Raw genomic sequence first — 12,868 nt, 5'->3', positions numbered from 1 at the left:
AGGCAAACGGGAGCTTGAATTCAGCCGATCCGGGCTCAGAGTGTGTTCTGAGAGGCCCAGACTGTTTGCCCCAGATCAACGTCAGCTCAGCATTGCCTAGTGATCCTGAGCAAACAGATTTAGGTTGTTTACGACTCCCTAGGCCTGCACAGCTGAAGAGGTCAGAGACTTGATCTCTCCGTGCCTGCCGCCATGTTGGAATCCAACAATTTTGTTTTCATGAAAAATATATTCCAACTACTTTGTCTTCAGATTACATTAGAAAAATATGAGGTAATTATGCTATGCCTTATGACTTCAGGCTATGAGCATTAGAATTACCTTAAAATACAAAATAATATTTTATGTTTATTTTTAAGTATTGTTTTCAGGTTGGTCCATGATAAACCAAGTATTTATACACCCTTTGTATTTCATAAATATTTTGGGTGGTGACACTTTGTGACTTTATAAATATCGGTTTGGTCCTTAAATTTTCATCCACTAGAATTAATATTTTATAGATGATTCCTCCTTGTGTCAAATTATTACTATGCGGTGGCCAAATTATAATTTTTTAAATTTGATTCTACAAAAGCAAATATAGAAAAACCAACCATAAGTGGGCAAGAAGATAAAGCTTATAATTTTGGTACTCACATGCCTATATATAAACAGCTGCTGCTATTTAAAGCTGATTATACATCTTTTTGATGTGTTCCCATTTATCCTGGAGTACTTTTCAGTTTCTCACAAAACAAGGTGTTTCAAGCACATCACTTATTTTTTTGTTCCAGACCTGCAATTAGCCATTTATGCTATAAGGTGTGTTCTCTGTTAGAGGAGGAATGTCTGACCAGTATTTGTGATGGTTGTCATTATTGCATTTGGAGTTTTCATGTTAAGGACAGTTATATATGTATGTATGTATATTTATTCTTTTTAATACTTTTTTAGTTGATAATGGTCCTTTATTGATGTATGGTACTGAGAATAAAACCCAGTGCCTCACACATGCTAGGCAAGTGCTCTGCCACTGAACCACAACCCCAGCCCCAAATGTGCATATTTCATATAGAAAACATGCAAGAATCTTTTGTATATATCCTGCTTTTGCATGTATATATTCATATAAAAAAGATTTATACTGATATACTACATATGCATATGTAAAAAAATATTCAGTCTAGCATTTTCTTATGAATTAGAAATAGTCCAAATATTCTTTAAGAATTCTGTTTTTATATCAGTAAACTAATGTAGTATGCAATCATTTTTAAGTTAAGAGAGATTTATAGAGTATATAGTATTTCAAATATAAAACATATTTAAAACAATTAGTGGATTTGGGCAGGGTTGCCAGTCCATGCTGCCAGGGGCCGCCACGTGCCTAGCCCCGCTTTTCCGTGCCCGCCACTCTCCTGTCATGTGCAGCTTCCACTACAAGTTCTTGGAGAAGCCCAAGCGCCGGCTGCTGTGCCCTATGTGCAGGAAACCCACGCGCGAGCCCCTGCAGGTTTCTACCTAGGGCCACAGCTTCTGTGACACCTGCCTGCAGGAGTTCCTCAGTGAAGGAGTCTTCAAATGCCCTGAGGACCAACTTCCACTGGACTATGCCAAGATGTACCCAGACCCAGAGCTGGAGGTCCAGATGCTAGGCCTGCCCATCCGCTGCATCCACAGTGAGGAGGGCTGCTGCTGGAGTGGGCCACTTCATCATTTACAGAGACACCTGAATACCTGCAGCTTCAATGTAGTTCCCTGCCCCAATTGCTGTCCTGCCAAGCTGAGTCACCTTGATCTGCCTGCAAACTTGCAACACGACTGCCCCAAGCAGCTCCTCAAGTGCGAGTTCTGTGTCTTTGACTTCAGTGGGGAAGCCTTTGAGAGCCATGAGGGTATGTGCCGCCAAGAGAGTGTGTACTGTGAGAACAAGCGTGGTGCCTGCATGATGTGGTGACTACTGGCCCAGCAGGCAACTTCTGAGTGCCCCAAGTGCACCCAGCCTTGTACCTATTGCACAAAGGAAATTAATAGGTACAGAGTCACCAGTACCAGTGCCCAAGGTTGCCTGTGCCCTGCCCTAACCAGTGTGGCATGGGCACTGTGGCTCAGGAGGATGTGCCAAATCATCTGAAGGACAGCGGTAGGACTGCCTTGGTGCTATACCCGTTCAAAGACTCCGGTTGCATGCACAGGGTCAGATGCCCCTTCTTCCTGTCAACCCCTCTTTAGCCCATGAAGTCCTAAATGAAGGCTATGGTTCCTGGCAGTTTAGTTCTTTGAGGTCCTTCCCCCTGCTGTCCAGCTGCAGGTGCTTCCTAGCACCCTGTCTTCCTCATGCAGATTTGAATGCCTGCTACCCCTGTGTCTTCCCCTTTTGGGAACAGTCCTCCCTTCCCTCAATGTCTGGGGCTTTGCCAACAGTGCCCTAAGCTGGCAATGGTACGGCATGTGGAGGAGAGTGTGAAGCCACCTCTGGCTATGATGTGTGCCCTGGTGAGCCAGCAGTGGTAGGAGCTGCAGGAGCTGCGTGGAGAGCTGGAGGAACTATCAGTAGGCAGTGATGGAGTGTTCATCTGGAAGATTGGCAGCTATGGGCAGAGGCTACAAGACGCCAAGCCCAACCTTGAGTGCTTCAGCCCAGCCTTCAAAACACATAAGTATTGTTACAAACTACAGGTGTCTGCACTCCTCATTGGCAACAGAAGTGGTGAGGGCATATATCTCTCTCTGTACATTCGTGTACTACCAGGCACCATTGACAGTCTCTTTGAGTGGCATTTTGCCCATCATGTCACCTTCTCCTTGCTAGATCAGAGCAACCCAGGGCTTGCGAAGCCATAGCCTTTCATTGAGACTTTCCACTCTGACTCAAACTGGAAAATTTTCCAAAAGCCAGGCATGTGGTGAAGCTCTTTGGGTGAGAGTTCTCTGGGCTTTGGATATCTCAAGTTCATCTCCCACCAGGATATCCAAAAGGGAAACTGTGTGCAATGTGATGCAGTTTTCATTGGTGCCTCTGTTGAACTGCCCAGGAAGATCCTCAGCTGAGTGCAGAGGTTGCAGGCTCAAGGGGAGAAGGGGGTATGGATGGGATATGACTTATCAGGCTACTGGTTGAACCTGGAGAGGGGGCTGGACCCCTTTCAGCTGCTTATGCCGCCTGGGTTGTTACCCTGTTCTCCCCCTACCACCACCACCCACAGGTGCCTCCAATTGATGCTTCAGCCCTGGCCCCTGCTGGAAGTAGGTCTATGGGATTCAAGGGCTGGAAACAAGTGATCCCAGGACCTGTCTCCCCTCCTGGGCAGGGCAGGTATGCCTTGGTGCTGGCCAAATTCTACCTGGACTGAGGTACCTGCTCATGTGCTATGTCCCAAGAGTCATAGGGGGAGGGATTGGGAAGAGAGATGTAGTTTAAAAAATCTGTCTTGAGATTGATTTTCTTTCCCCAGCTGTGTCCCTTCTGGTTATTTATTTCCTTAGCATCAGGAAGGCACAAAATGGGAGCTCTGATTTTTAATAAATTCTGAACTGTATTTATTAACTTGGTTCTGGCCTGTCTCCTCCGAGTTAGTTAAGGCCCTGGGAGGTTGGGGCTAACAATGCAAAGGACTACTGAGAGAAGCAATGCTGCCACTATGACCCCAAGATCAGCTGCCCTGATGTGTCACCATCTGGTGGGCACCAGGGGGAACCACAACAGGCATTGGAAGAGACCTGTTGCTGCCTCCTGGTGGTTAAATGGGAAAGGTGCAGAATAAGGCTGGAATCCCCAGTTCTTTACTCACCAAAAATTGAATGCTAAGTCATAAGCAAGACCCAGCCCCAAGCCTCTGGTTTGGGGATTGAACCCAGGAACACTCCGTGAATAAGCTACACCCCCAACCTTTTTTTTTTTTTAATTCAGAGGGGTCTCAGTTGCTGAGGCTGGCCTTGAACTGTGATCCTCTGCCTTCTGAGTTGTATCATCAAGCCAGGCTCCTGCTGACAACTGCCATTTATTTAGTACTTTCTGGTTACAGACACTACCAAGAACTTAATGCAAAATATTACTTTCCATCTAGCTGTCAAGTTAAATTAACTTTTACATCATAGTTAAAGGACCTGTCTTAAGTGGGCCTTATTGAAGTTAATGAGACAATACATGTTCCTGACACTTTTCTCAGTGCTTAACAAATGTTAACCTAACTGAAGCAAGCCTACACATGGGGACTGAATAGAGGGCTCTTCAAGATGTACAAGACTAGCTAGTGTTGTGGCTCAGTGGTAGAGCACATGTGTAAGACAGTGGGTGTAGAGCACTTGTGTGACACACTGGGTTCGATCCTCAGCAACATAAAGAAAACAAAGGTCTACAACTAAAAAAAAAAAAAGAGAGACACTTCAACTTTTTTGTCTATCCTTCATATAGGCCTCAGTGGCCACCTGCAGTGACCCATACTTTACCAGCAAGGAACATTAGTGAATTATCAGTACTCTTTCAGCTGGTCTAGGACAGGGCTGAATTTCTCTTTTTCCCCTGGTGCTGGATATCCTTGTGCATACTACCTATATGATCTACTGAGCTACATCTCCAGGCCCAAGATTTTTTTAAAACTCCAGAAATATCTGGAAATGTAGGTAAAATGCGGGCAATATACTTGGACTTGCATTTGGCAAATTGCTTAGCTTCATGGGAATGAATTCTGCTCAATTCTAGATTTTGTTGAAATGATTAAATTAACTCATAATATTAAAATAAAATAAAACACTGAGTGTGATAACACATCTTAAGTTTATTTTATTCTAATATTTCTAAAAACTTGCCAAGATGCAGAAAGAAGCTTCCTGCCACACTCGAACTCTATCTGGTTACCTCAATTTTACTCATAATTAGATTTAAATTTTTATTACCAGCAGATAAATGCTGAAATATTTGCTCCAAAATTAAGTAGAATGCTGTTGGGGATTGCACATAGAGATCCATGTTCCAAAAACCTATCAATATATTTGGTGGTATTAAAATTACATCAATGGATTTTCTAAAATATTTCTTCAGAGGACCACATCATAAGATTTTAGGCTGTGTGGACCAGAAGTTCACTGCAGTCATAGCCTAAAATCTGCAATATATAGTAGCTTAATGCATGATGGCATTTCAATAAAACTATATTTTTCAGGAGAAGGGGGTGTAGCTCATTGGTAGCATACTTGCCCAGCATGTATAAAGCCTGAGGTCAAATATCAACACTTCATAATAAAACAACAATAGAAGCACCTGATTTGCTAAAACATTCTACATGCTGGATTTTATCTTGATCTGATGGTCCAATGTGCTGCTAGTGCATTGAAACTTCAGTGGTGCACTGCATGCATGTCATTTTCTTTTCTATACACAACACACTTCATATGGACCACACAATTTTTCTACACAGAGTTTCTGTACAATTCAGTTTATAAAATAAGGATATTTTCTGAATCTGCCCTCATATGTTTTGTTATTGAATTCTCCATTTCAATATAAATAAGTACTTTGAACATCTTTTTGATGGAAAGAATGCCTTTATTTTATTTATTTATTTTTACATGGTGCTGAGGATCAAACCCAGTACCTCACAGGTGCTAGGCAAGCACTCTGCCACTGAGATACAACCTCAGCCCTAAACATCTCAAGTTCTAGATAATTATATAAGTCTAGGTATACTGGCCATTTGAATTTTTATTACCTGTGAGTCATTCTGATGAAACAATTCTGTAAGATAATTTAATTATATAAGATAATATTTTCATGTTATAAATTATAGTAATAAAAAAAGCAATTCTATAAAACATGGAATAAGTTTTAATTCAAATAAATTTTGTAGCATGTTGGGAATAAATACCTTTGTCCTGGATAAGATGTAGTAATAGACTTGAAAATGCTTTCCTCTATCACCTACCCAGGAGCCTTCTCTGTTTCCTCTCTATCCAGATTTGGAGCTGAGGCTTTCAGGATGGGGTTATATAGGACCAATAGATTTAGCACATCTCAGTAGACTGGAAATCTTGGTTTGAGAATACCTGTCTTACTGTAGAGAGAGAGGGAGTCCGCAGTGAAAAACAGAAAACATTTTTTTTTTTCATTCTCAGTTATAAACAAGCACCATCTGGATAAAAATTTTGATTGCATTTCTCATTTTCTAAGGAAAGTGACCCCAGGTATTTTATGTGGGTACTAATCATAACAAACCAATTGATGACATCATGTGTGTCTCCTAAAAAAAGTAAGAAACCCATTATCAATTTATATACCTCACAGTGAGATTTAAATTCTAAATGCTTTGGTTGTTAGAAGAAAACATGGAGACTGAATTGGAACAACTACTTGTAGAATGAAACGAAAGGAGTTGATAGGTAGGAGAAAAAACAGATAGAGGAAAGAAAATTAAGAAGAAAGGAAGTAATTCATGACCAATGGGATTTTAATAATTGGGCAGAAAGACAGGTTAAAGAGGCCCCCTGCCTGTGAGGGAGCCAGGTTTCTCTGCACTGAGGTGATTCTAATTTCCCTCAATAACTGTGGGTCCTCAGTTATTCTACCATTTTAGTCCATTAATTCACTTCTCTCATTCAAGTAAAGCTTGAATTTTCAGATTTGATCTCTTTGTTGTACTCAAATACATCACATAAGCTACACAGGCCATTGCTCTTCTTGGAGGTAATTTCTGTAGCTTTTATAGATTGTAGCTTAGCCAAGAGCAGGTGATGTGAGAACCTTGGATTTCAGTCCAAGAATACTCTCTCCTTCTCACTTTAGTCTCTGTAAAAGAAACATTATTGCTGTTAACTTTGGCTAACTAATATAGTGCAAGCTCATAACTAGCCATGGGTGTGTCCACCTATTGGGACAGAATTGATTCACAGGCCCTGATTCTGGTTGATAGTTTCAGTTACTACTAAAGTTCAGAAATTGATCTCCCACAGGTGGAAGGGTTATGTTATTTAAAAAATGGAGAAAAAAATGTGGAGCTTCCCCAATGCCAAACATCAATTACTCTTTTCATCAACAGCTCTGTTTATAACATCAGACAAAACTGTATTTAATGTGTCCCAGCACTTTTACTTACACAAATTATCCTGCTGAATACCCATCAAATCTTATCAGGTAGCTAGAAGAAAATTATTTTTAAAATATTTTTATTTGTAAATGGATGCACTACCTTTATTTTGTTTGTTTATGTGGTGCTGAGGATTGAACCCAGTGCCCCATACATGTGAAACAAGCATTCTACTCTGAAGAAATTCTCTGAATGACCACACCTTCCATTACTGAAGCACAAGGCTCTGACCAGTCAATACAATTCTTGTTGACTTGGGCATTCTCCCAGCTCTGATAGCAAGGCTGGTCTTCAGCTATAGTCATAACCAAGGGCATTGAGCTACACTCACCTATTCCTTTGTAACCCTATCCATTCCCTCATTTGAACGGCTTCTTCCCAATAAAAGGATTAAGCACATACTCCTTTCTCTCTATCCATGGACCCCCATAGATCAGAGAAGCCAGCACAGGATGCAAAGAAAATGTATTTATCTTTCTCTGTGTGGTTATTTCACGCAGTCCAGTTCACCTAGAGTCACCTTGAGTGTTTAGTCCTTAGACCTGACAATTGGTGGCCCATACTGGGTCTCTAGGGTATATTTTAGAAATTTAATGAGTTTGGAATCTCTTCATAAGTTAAGTGCACTTAAGGTTTCAAAGTATTTTGGACACAATTGTAGAAAGTAAGTGAATTAGAAGAAAAATCTGTGATGTTCAACTTTTTTTAATATCTGGGAATATTTTATCTTTAGAAAGGTAACAAAAATTTCAATTTTAGAGACCCTAAATAAATATAAAGAATTATTAAGATTATTCATGTGATATGTTGTTAAGTTCAGTCCTCTCCCATGAAAAAATTTGCTTTTATGGACTTCTTTGGATTGTTTTTGTGAATCTTTATATTTTTAAAAAAAATACACAAAGACTTTGGGGTGTTATATGCTAGTAATCTGTGCTTAAAGAGTGTAAGAGGAAAAAAGGAATTATTATTATTATTATTATTATTATTATTATTATTATTATTATTATTTATGGTGAGACTTGATAAGAAAGATTTTCTACTTCTAGCGAGGGAATTTATTTTTATTTTTTTAGTTAAATTTTTGCAGATTTATAAAGGTGCTCTAACAATTTATATTAAACTTTTTTACCACATTCTTGTCCTACCCTATCAGAATGGCTTTAAGTCAGTCACTGTGGACAAAAGCCTTTAGCTGCTTTTTCTATGGGGTCTGTAAGTAGACCCACCACAAGCCTTGCTTTTAAGTATTAAACAACCTGGCCTGAATGCCAAATGCAATGTGCCCTATGATCTGATAGTTACACTGGAATTTGCCATTAAAACTCACTTTTAAAGTGCCCATGTGCTGCAAGAAAAAATACAAGAACAAGAGAGCACACACTGCCAGCACATGTGGTAAAGACAAAGCAAGCCACTGCACACTGCTCAGATAAATACAAACAAATCAAATGGAATGAAACCCTCTCTGGAAGCCTCTTCCCCAGACAATGGGCAACCAACTGTTTCCATCTCCAAGGTAACAGCAGAAAGTGAGGCTAGCCAATTAGTCTTCCTAGTCCCTCCTTCCACATTTTTGGGGGCTTTCCATTGGTCCTTCCCCTGTCACTCAACGAGGACATCTGATCTTGCCTCCAGTTACTAACCTGTACTTTCAGATTCACACAGACCTGCTACTGAAACTACATAGAGCTTACATTTTTATGAACTCCCACCTGTAAGTGCTAACAAAATTATCTTTTTTGGGCAAAATCTAATTCCACAGATTTCTACATTGCAGCCCTAATCCTGACTTTCCCTCAAGACTAAATAACTTGATTGCTTTTTATCCCTCAACAGCTTCCTTTAGGATCTTTCATTTTTCTTGGTGCGGTTGTGCTACTAAATATTTTTCTATTGATGAGAGGTATTAAACATATACCTCTTTGTATTTTGCTTTCAATTTTGCAGGTTAAAAAAAGCATTTGTTCACCACAAGAAACAAAGCCAGCCATGGCCCTGAAATGAGCAAAAAATTCTATTCTCATCACTGACTATATAATTAGAAGCAATAAGCAAATGTATACACAATGATCTTATTATGTGACCCCACAAATATAAATAAAGTGCACTACTAACTCAAGAAAAATTGAAATGGACTCAAACGTCTTAAGAAACACATGGTTAATAAAAGTTAATACAACTATAAGTAATGCCCTTATTCTCAATACATATTTTTCTAGGTATTTGGATAACCAATAGTTGCTAATCCAGAAAATAATTTGCATACAGGTCTAATTATTCAGTTAATATATATTTATGTAATCATTTTTCTTCAACAGGAAACATGTAAATATATATAAATATATATGTATATATATATACATATATATATATATATATGTATATATATATATATACATATATATGTGTATATATATATGTGTCTGTTGTTCTCTTCAATAATTAGAAATATTTAAGATAAATGTATTTTACTATAAACTTACTTTCAAGAGATAATCAAGTGATTTTTAATTCTCAAATTATTGTACAAACTTTATAAGATGAAAAACAAATGTAATTATGCCTACAAAATGTCTATTTAACTATATTTAATTAAAATTTAACTATATTTTGTTTGTCTTTATCAATGAACAATAATTTGTTTAAATTCTAAGATTTTCAGAAATCATTCCACAATATAACCTGTAAGAATTCTAAAAGAAAAATAAGATACTTCCACAGAGAGGAAAAAAACATTGGAGGTCCTAAGAAGAAAGAAATCATCTTTGATTAAAACAAGATAGTTTTATTCTAAAATTTAATAATAAAATTATTTTCCTAATTAGAAAAATCTATATCATTATCTCTGCAGATTATATAGAAAGTTAAAACAATTGAAAAACAGATTTGTATATAACTGGGCTGATTTTAAAAATGTAAACTGATTAATTCAGTGATATTTTAGATTATTTCCCTGATTTTATTATGCTGATATAAGATAATATTTTTCCATATTTTGACATAATAAAGACCTATTAAAATGATAAGTTTATTTTCTTTAAGGAAGATCTTTATTGCCTACTGATTCTTACTGTCTAAGACAGAGGTTAACTTTAATAAATAAATTAACATCTTTGATTAAATACTAAATATAATAAATGACTGACTTAGATTCCAATTTTGACAATTCTCCTTGAAGATTAATTTGATTAATTCAAGACACTGCTGATTCTTGCATATTATCTCTGTTTGTTGGATATTGTAAGAAATGGGAGAACATTTTATTAGGAATGATGCTCTCCAGATTAAAGTCTTATGTTATTTTTAATCAATAAAAATTACAAACTGTGTTGGAAATTCATTAATATTCTATAAGATCTCTGACAGGACCTATTATCCATAAAAATATGGTAATGTGTATATACTACTTCCTACACTGGGAAGTTATCTTAATCATATTTTCTAGAAGACAATTAACAGACACCTATTCAATGATAATATTCTAAGAGATAAAGATATTTTGAAAACTTCTCTCAAAAAGGGATTGAGAGTTCCTTTTAAATTGTCAAATTAAACATAATATCAAAATAAATAATCTATTCTATATATGAAAAAATTACAGTGATTAATAAAAGATGTCTCATTTTCATAACTAGCCTCAATTACTATTAACAGAGAAGGCCTTAGAAAATTGCCTACTGGGGCTGGGGATGTGGCTCAAGCGGTAGCACGCTCGCCTGGCATGCGTGCGGCCCGGGTTCGATCCTCAGCACCACATACCAACAGAGATGTTGTGTCCGCCGAGAACTAAAAAATAAATATTAAAAACTCTCTCTCTCTCTCTCTCTCTCTCTCTCTCTCTCTCCCTCTCTCTCTCTCTCTCTCCTCTCTCACTCTCTCTTTAAAAAAAAAAAGAAGAAAATTGCCTACTGGAGACTAAAATTGAAGGAAACTTCTCAAACTTATTATAGACCAAAAAAAATTTAAAGAGACTTTCAAAAAACCCAAGCTCATAAATTGTATCTTTCAAAATTTATGTCAGATGTCTAACATTATCTAAAGATATATTATTCAATTTCTTAGATAAACTTTAAAAAGTCATCTCAAAAACAGTTTTAAAAAGATTTATCTTAACCATGTCCCAGTAACACACAAGAGGAACAAATCTGACAGTCTGGGTAACTGAGAGTTCCCTGGGACATATTGGTATTAAATAGAAAAAGAAAATGCCTAAAAAATAATAATTTATTAACCCTTTAGAAAAATTTACTGTTTTCATAGAGAGACTTAAAGAGACAATACACACATTTACCTTATAAGGCATCACCCATTTTAAAAAGATGAGTTTACCATCCAGTTAGCCTAGACATTCCAAGACATTTAAACAGGTTAACATAATTCTAGTCAATTTTCAATATTACTCCATAATTAAATGAATCCTAACAAAGAAAAAAAAAGCAAACTTTCAGACAAAAGAATTAAAATACTAATCTTATGCCAAAAAAATCAGCTTCCTAGTTAAAAATTTTACTCCTCGTCTAAGGTAGAAAAAAAATTTAGAGACCTCTAAACATTGAAACAGGGCCTTATTTCAAAAACCTGTCAACAGTATTTTTACTGAAAAAAAATAGCCCTAAAAATAGTTACCCCTAAAATATTAAACAGACAGCCAGTAATAAATCAGCTCAACAGCTGATAGCTAATCTCATTAAAAAAAATCTAACATGGTGAATATTTTCTCAACCTTATAGTATGATATAATATGCTGAATACTTGATATTTTTAAAACTGGTAAGGCCACAAATTATACATAATTATTGAAGCTAATTTTGCTACATTAAGTATAGTTGTTTAACATGCTCATATAAATGTTTATTTATAAACAAAATTGCTTTAACAAGGATACCTCAATGTAATAGCTATTTCAATGCCGTAAAATTCTAATTAAATCATTGTCTAAAACAATACTATTGCCTTATGTTTACCCATTGATATTTGAGATACTAACACACCCTCCTTACTAAGTTTCATAATAATAATGACAGTTTTTCATGGATTGGTAGACAAAAAATTATTCATTTTTCTAAATCAGTTTTTATTAATTGTATTTATTTATTTTAATAATATTTATTATAGATGTATTATTACATATACAATATATATTACTTATATATAAATAGTAAATACATATCTCATATTCTTGTATATATCTTTTATAAATATATTTATAAAAGATATATACAAGTAAATAAAATAAAGTAAATAAAATAAAACTAGAGAATATATATATATATATTCTCTAGTTTTATTTAACATATGTACTTCATGGGGCTGGGGTTGTGGCTTAGTGGTGGAGCACTCGCCTAGCACGTGCAAGGTCCTGAGTTTGATCCTCAGCACCACGTAGAAATAAATAAACATAACATATGTACTTCTTATTTTGGATAGATGTTTATATAATTTCTCATGCTCCTAATAAAGACCACTGCTTCTAAGTTAAAAACTCTGTCATAAACAACATTCCAAATTAAGATAATTATTTGAGTTAATCTAGAGCTAATTTCAAAATACACATTTTTATATACAACTTATTTTAATCTTTACTTTTGATAATTCTGTTAAAGTCAAAATAAAGTTATACATTTAGTAAAACCTAAATATCTATTTGTCATGGTCCATTTAAATAACTTTTGTCAGATTCCAAGACCAACTACAGATGATAAATCTTTTCTTATTATTTAAATACATGTACTATTATCTATAACCTAAACTTATGATACTATGGCTGACAACAGGCCTTTTGTCAATTATATTAAGTGAGGAAA

At 36.2% G+C, this 12,868-nt stretch overlaps 1 pseudogene across 1 annotated transcript; it reads left to right on the top strand.

Annotated features, from left to right (window-relative positions):
• Positions 1-1,405: 1,405 nt before the first annotated feature.
• On the top strand, positions 1,406-3,033 carry LOC308640192 (TNF receptor-associated factor 4-like; annotated as a pseudogene). The gene is made up of 2 exons: positions 1,406-2,178; positions 2,407-3,033. The product of its transcript is annotated as a TNF receptor-associated factor 4-like (transcript).
• Positions 3,034-12,868: the final 9,835 nt, after the last annotated feature.

Source organism: Spermophilus citellus, assembly GCF_964194105.1.
Source record: "Spermophilus citellus genome assembly, contig: SCAFFOLD_36, whole genome shotgun sequence".
NCBI lineage: Eukaryota > Metazoa > Chordata > Mammalia > Rodentia > Sciuridae > Spermophilus > Spermophilus citellus.
The sequence above is the reverse complement of the archived record's forward strand: the minus strand, read 5'-3'. Positions and strand labels throughout refer to the sequence as shown.